Source organism: Colletes latitarsis, chromosome 4 (assembly GCF_051014445.1).
Source record: "Colletes latitarsis isolate SP2378_abdomen chromosome 4, iyColLati1, whole genome shotgun sequence".
NCBI classification, from domain to species: Eukaryota; Metazoa; Arthropoda; class Insecta; order Hymenoptera; family Colletidae; genus Colletes; species Colletes latitarsis.
In genome coordinates, this window is record NC_135137.1 from 17,581,059 (window position 1) to 17,588,060 (window position 7,002).

Sequence of the window (7,002 nt, forward strand, 5' to 3'; positions counted from 1 at the left end):
CAGGTATCAATGTTAACCCATCCTCCACACTTTGTGCAAAACGCGATAAAGATGGAGTTTCTCCGTCGAAAGTCGGTATCGTCGATGTAACGTTTTGTATGCATGTCTTTTGTGTCAAAAGTGACATTGAATTTGCAAGCGATAATGTCAAGTTCATAATATCGTTCGACGAAATATTTGCTTGTGAACTTGTCATTTTTAATAATTTATTTTAATTCAACTAGAGAAAACTAGTATATTTAAATCCAATTAACAATGTGTATTAACTAGCGAAAACTAGTATATCGTCTAAATTCAAGAAGAGAAATTTCAACTTCTCAAGAAACCCAAAAATTACGTAGCGATTCTAAAATAGTTAAATCCCACCGCTGTCACCAGTTTCTGTTACGAGCCAGGGCCGTGCAGCGCGCGTGGCCTGCGAGTGCGAGAAAGAATATGGAATATGGTATCAATTTGTTAGTTAGGTACACGGACGAACCCGATGCGAAATCGGGGAGCCGCTAGGATAGTTGATAACGAGGACGAACCTGATGCGAAATCAGGGAGCCTCTGGGATGGAGTCACGTACGGACGAACCTGGTGCGAAACCAGGGAGCCGTAGGAGGGTGAAACGTCGTGAACGAACCCGATGCGAAATCGGGGAGTCACTAGGATTGTTGATAACGACGCAGACGAACCCAATTCGAAATCGGGGAGCTGCTAGGAGGTTGGAAGAAACGCAGACGAACTCAATGCGAAATCGAGGAGCTGCTGGGAGGTTGGATAAATCACAGACGAACCTGATGCGAAATCAGGGAGCTGTAGGATGCGGACGAACCTGATGCGAAATCAGGGAGCCGCTAGGATGGTAATAGATTGCGTGGACGAACTCGATGCGTAATCGAGGAGCCACTAGGTTGTAAGAGGTTGTATTTGGATTTGGGGATGTGTTAATTGACCTCGTAACTGTGAATTATTAAATATAATATAACCCGAGCGGTAAGGTTATATTATTATGGGAACGTTTAACTAATAATAATCGCTTTATATAATTGTGGGTTAAAGAAGTTGGGTAACTCTGATGTGATAATAAAAGTAGATATATTCTTAAATCAACAAATAAAATACAATTGTTTCGTGTATCTTATGTCGCGATCAAAGAATCATTATATTTACCTAAAATGACCTTGCACGGTGTTGACGCACTGGCGATGCGGGGGTATGTCAGTTGGAAATAAAGGCCGCAATAGAATTTATGCCGGTTCACGGATTCTATATGGTTTGATACTAAAGGGTACGGTAGCCCGATCTCGCAAGATACAACTGACTATCAAATCGTATACGCGTGACAAGAGACGTGACGTTGACTCTAACGTGACGGTACGATTATGATCCCCCGAGTAATGAAATCACAGGGTTTATATACCAAAAAATCTGTGTGGGGCGGATTCAAAAGTACGTTAGAAATCACCGTGTGCACTATTCTCCGAATTGTATTAATTAACGGGCTGCTGCATCGCGACGGAAGTGACCCCCATTTCAAAGGTTAGATAAGTAGCAGGGCGATTTCATAATGCACGCAAGTGACAAGAAAAATTTGAGGAACGAAACGTTCGACATACGTAACAAAAGCAAGCAGCATGCCAGTATGACGACAGAATGCGAGTATGCTAGCAGCAAGCAAGTAAGCAAGCAGTATTCGAGTATGCAAGCAGGTGGCTAGTAAGAAAGCAGTAAGAGAGTAAGCTAGGAGTAAGATACTAAGCATGCAGTAAGCTTGAAAGCAAGCAGTAAGCTAGTAAGCAAGCAGTAAGCTAGTAAGGAAGCAGTACGCCAGTAAGCAGCGACATGCTGAAAAGCATGTAGCAATCTATTAAGCAAGCAGTAAGATTGTAAGCAAGCAGTAAGCCAGTAAGCAAGCAGGTTGCTGGTAAGCAGGTAGTGAGCTAGAAAGCAAGTAGTGAAATAGTAAGCAAGCAGTAAGCTAGTAAGCAAGCAGCAGGCTAGTAAGCAAGCAGGATGCGAGTAAGGAAGCAGTTTGTTAGTAAGCAAGCAGCAGGCTAGTACAAATGCAGTTAGTTAGTAAGGAAGCAGTAAGCTTGTAAGCAAGCAGTTAGCTATTGAGCTAGCTGTAAGCTAGTAAGGAAATAGTAGGCAAGTAAGCAAGCAGTTAGTAAGCCTGCAGTAAGCTCGAAAGCAAGCAGCGAGATTGTAAGCAAGCAGGATGCGAGTATGCTAGCAGTAAGCTAGTAAGCAAGCAGTAATCTAGTAAGCAAGCAGTAATCTAGTAAGCAAGCAGTGAGCTAGTTAGCAAGCAGGAAGCTAGTAAGGAAGCAGTACGCTAGTAAGCAATCAGCAGGCTAGTACAATTGCAGTTAGTTAGTAAGGGATCCGTAGGTTTGTAGCAAAGAAAGCAGTCAGTTAACACATTCTACGCCGGTGGCATCTGAGACATTTAAAATCTGTGCGCCAGCACAGTATCGACCGCGTAAAGCCTAGGCGCCGGCATGATTCGCTTGTTGACGACCAATCAGTAGGTGAAGAAAATATTTAAAATTTTATACATTATTGTAAAACACTAAAATTGATTTACATATTCATTTTGTGCAGTGTAACGATAACGAAAAATAGAAGCAAAATAAAAAATTTTAATTTATAGTTGTTTAAAATAGGTACGAGTTCGTGCAAAGGTTATGATAGACCTTGTCTCGTACCCTTTAACGAAGTATGGTCCGGATTACGAGGGATTGGAAATATGGGGGAAAGTGATTGTACAATTGAAAAATTTCCTTCGCCTGGTCCCCCGGACACAGGCCGTTTATTTGAACAAAATAAATTGAAAATAAATAAAAAAAAAATGAAGGAAAATAAAAATTGAAATTAAATTTATATTTGTGATTTTTCAAAAAAACTGCAGGAAAAAACCCCGAGCTGATGGCTCGGAAAAAAAAACCTGCGCCGCCGTCGGCTCCTACGGCTCTCGTCTCGGTCTTCTGTAATCAAAAGAAATACCGAAATCCGGCGGTTAATAAGGCCCCTATCGGGTGTTATCCCAAACTTTTGTTTCGACCCTGGAAAACGACGAACCCAACCCAGGGATTTTGCAACGAAGGCTCCCTATAGGTTGGGGTTCTGAACCGTGCAATAGCCAAGCAGAGAATCAAGAAATTCTCTCGGTTCTCAAACACGATCACTGATTTCAGCAATACATGTTTGTCCGTCACAACGGTGGCGATAATCAAGCACTGTTTAAGTGCAATCTGATTATATTCAGCCACCGATGGCGGGTTGTGAAAATTACTCAAATTATCGAGTAAATTTTCCCGTTCCTATGGTTCATTTACCGTGGAAATCGAGATATTCTCACGAAACCGTAGGGTACGAAATTCGACTTGGCGTGATTCTTTTGAATCCGCAGCAGTCTCTTTCTTGTACCGTTTCGGTTAAGTGGATCCACGATCGTATTAGACGAATCTAATTAATCGTATTTATCGATTCCGATCGATTGACGAAGTCGGCTCAGTAGATCCGCACTCGTCGAGAACCAGGTAGCAAGTGTTCCCGAGACATACCTGCTTAACCGTGGCCACGAGGGAGGGGAAATTTTCATCTCATGGCGCTGTCTGGTTTAAGCTGTCTGTCTCTTACTAATTTTGTATCCTCTGTAATTTTGGCGTATTAACACGTGTTCTCGGGGAACCGTTACTAGGCCGATCGCGTGATTTGTATCGAAAGTAAGTTTGTAGTTTTTCTACACGGTATTGCTCGAAACATATTACGCCGCAGAGAAGGCTCTGGAATGTCGCGTAAACTGAGAATACCGTATAAGAAATGTTCTGCTTTTTCTATCGATCACGCGACGGTTTAACCGACTTTTCAAACAACGAATTAACGCGTTATTTAAACAATAGTTATAAAAAAATACACCTGTTTTATTTTATGATTGATTATTACATATATATAATATAAACGGAAAGAAAAATATTAATATTTAAGAGATGTATGGTATTTTTCGAAACATTTTCCAAGATGTAAAGGTACTAGGCACAGAGAGCACATAAAGCTACTCTCGCTTCTTTTTTTGCTAGCAGAGCAAACTTTGCATGGACGTCGTACATATCGGTTTTTACCAGATCCAATAATTCGAGTAACGTTATACTTCTTTATATCACCCGATAGTCTCTGAGGGTGATCATATTTTGATGTGCGAGGTGTAGGAACTAATGCAGAAGTTCGTTCCACACAATCATTCGATACATCTTGTGTACTTGGATATTCCTCGATCCATAAACATGCAACAGCATGTAAAAATTTTTGATATTTTATAGTGTTACTATTGAACTCAACATATAATCTATATGCATTGAACAATGCGCAATTTAAAAGAAACAAAACTGTTTTCTTTGTCCATTTCACTGTTTTCCTCATAATGGAAAAATATGATAAAAACTGATCGGCCAAATCTACGTCCATCATATATTTGTTATAATCTATGACAGATTGAGGTTTTATAATTTCTTGTTTTGTTTTCCAATGTACTTTTTTTGTGTTTGTTAGTTCTCCCGAATGTATTGTAGAAACCATGTATACGATTTTGTGTTTTGGCTTCCACGCCTGTACTAAAATTTCATTTTTTCTTTTAAATGTATAATCTCCAGTTTTTAATCTGATATGCTTCATAGATTCGGGAACACCTCTATTCGCTCTAATTGTACCGCAAACTCGTGTACCGTTTTTCAGAAGCAATTCTGCGGTACAAATACTGTTATAATAATTATCCATATGTCGGAGAAACATTATCGTTCACAATCTCCCCATTGCGACTAGCATTAGGTCCTCTCGGGCGACCAAGCCTTTGTCTCGTCACTCTATGCATATCTTATTTTTTTTAAACTCTTTTTTTAGCTAAATAAATTTTATAATTGATAACTATAACACAAACACAAACACTTAAACAATACGAAAGAATGTGCAACGATAACTGATGAGTCCTTTGCAGGGATTCTTTAACTAATTTTTCTTTTCCCGCACGTCTTTACAGTCTGGAAACCTTTTCAAATCTGTTCGTTTCTTTTTCGAATCCTTCTTCTTTCAAACGTTCCGGTAACCAGACAACCAACTCGACTACCTTCAAAGGCCACATCCAAACGACGACGCCAACCAGACGCACGTTTGCGTTTCCGGTGACATTCTTTGCATCGATTACATTTAAATATCGATTAGAGCCAATATAACTTTATTTGCACAACGTGAAGTAATATACAATTTAAGAACAATAAAACAAAAACTTTTTAATGGATTCCGGCACGGCCATCTTGACAGTTACCCGTCCTCGGGTAATCACTTCTGTGATCATCTGAAGTAAATGAATACTCCGAATAATGATTAAGTGAAGCTGTTGTGTCACACTAGAGTCGAAAATACCAACTGTGCAAGTAAGAATTTTGCTTCAAATTCATACCTACAATTTATTTCTAACTTAAAAATCTACCATAGATCAGCAAGATTCCGTAAAAATCATTCCAACCTTAAACCAAGCTCAATCTTTTAGACAACGCCACACTCCTCACTGAAGCTCAGACCAGTCCTTCGGTCTACATGTGCGCAAAGTGAACCAGTCCTTTGGTTACTTTGCCGCAGCTAGTCCTTCAGCTGCCCTGCCAGTCCTTCGGCAGTATTGTGAAACTAGTTTTTTCTTTTAGTTATCACGTCCACATGTTCTACAACACAGTCCTTCGGTTGTATATGACTCCCGCCACAACGCTACAACGCTGTGGTGCAGTCAGCTAGCAGTGAGTTTGTGTTTAAATCCAGTCTACTGAGATCTATCAGAACCAACAACGATATCATTTGCCTCAGCAAAGTCTCTTACTAATTCTACAGGAACTTGATGATTTGGCATTTTTCTCACACGGTCATGAGGGTACTTATAAGTTCGATTTGAATTCAAAGCTTTTAATAAATATCTGTCTCCATTCAACACATTAATGATTTTAAAAGGACTGTTTAAAGACCTTAACCGCCCTAAGGGGGGGGGGGGTTATTTTAGTCTGACGTGGTCCGGATTACGAGGGAAAGGACACTGGGAAAAAGTATTGAATAAATTGATGCACCAGAATTTGCTCAAGAAATTAAACGTTTATTTCAATCAAAAAGAAAAAAAAAAGGAAAAAAACCGCCTAGACGTCGGTCCGACGTCTGGGGAAAAAACCTGGGCCGGCTGCTCCTGGCCAAGTTCGCGATGTGTTGTTCTGTAACAAGGAAAGACAAGGCTGGATTTAAATACCTATTAACGCTTGTCGCGTCGCCTGTCTCGCTCTATCTCGCACGCTCCTGTCTGTGCCGTTCGCACTCGAGAGCGGAGATTACAGACACGTCTCGACGAACTGAGATATGTATAAGTGGACTGTATTTACGAACGTTCTCACAAATCGAGAACCGTTCGATCGCTGTGCGGAAGAAGAGATCTAATTTCTCAATTCTCCGCTTTTTAGCGATCGTTGAATGCCGCAGGAAAGGACAACAGGTGGAGGTCGTAAAGCTCCAAATGCTGTCCAAACCGCAGTTTCTCACCGTTCCCTGCGTACAAGACGCGGTGTGGTGTAGCCCTTAACGGCGCACGTAGCGTCTTACGTTTAAAGGAGCATACACCACGGTGCTCATTATGCGTTGCTCTACGCACAGGGTACGTACTCACTGGCGGTCAAGGAGCGTTGCTCGAGCAGGTTGAGCTAAGAAGTCCGGAATTTCTTAGCCTCGACCTGAGAAACGGTGAGCCCACGTAGGGTATCGGACAGAGACCACCCTAGGGGTGATATACAAAACCGTGCGGACAATTCAACTTGTCGCACGACCGCGTCAAATGCAGCAGTCCGTACGACAAATTCTTACACGACCGCGAAACTCAAACGTCACGTGAAGATAATCAGCCTCACACGACCGCGTCAAATGCAGCAGTCCGTGGAGGAATCAGTAGTGAGTTGGCCGTAGCCACTGGCCGAAACTGGACTTCCGACGACCGCT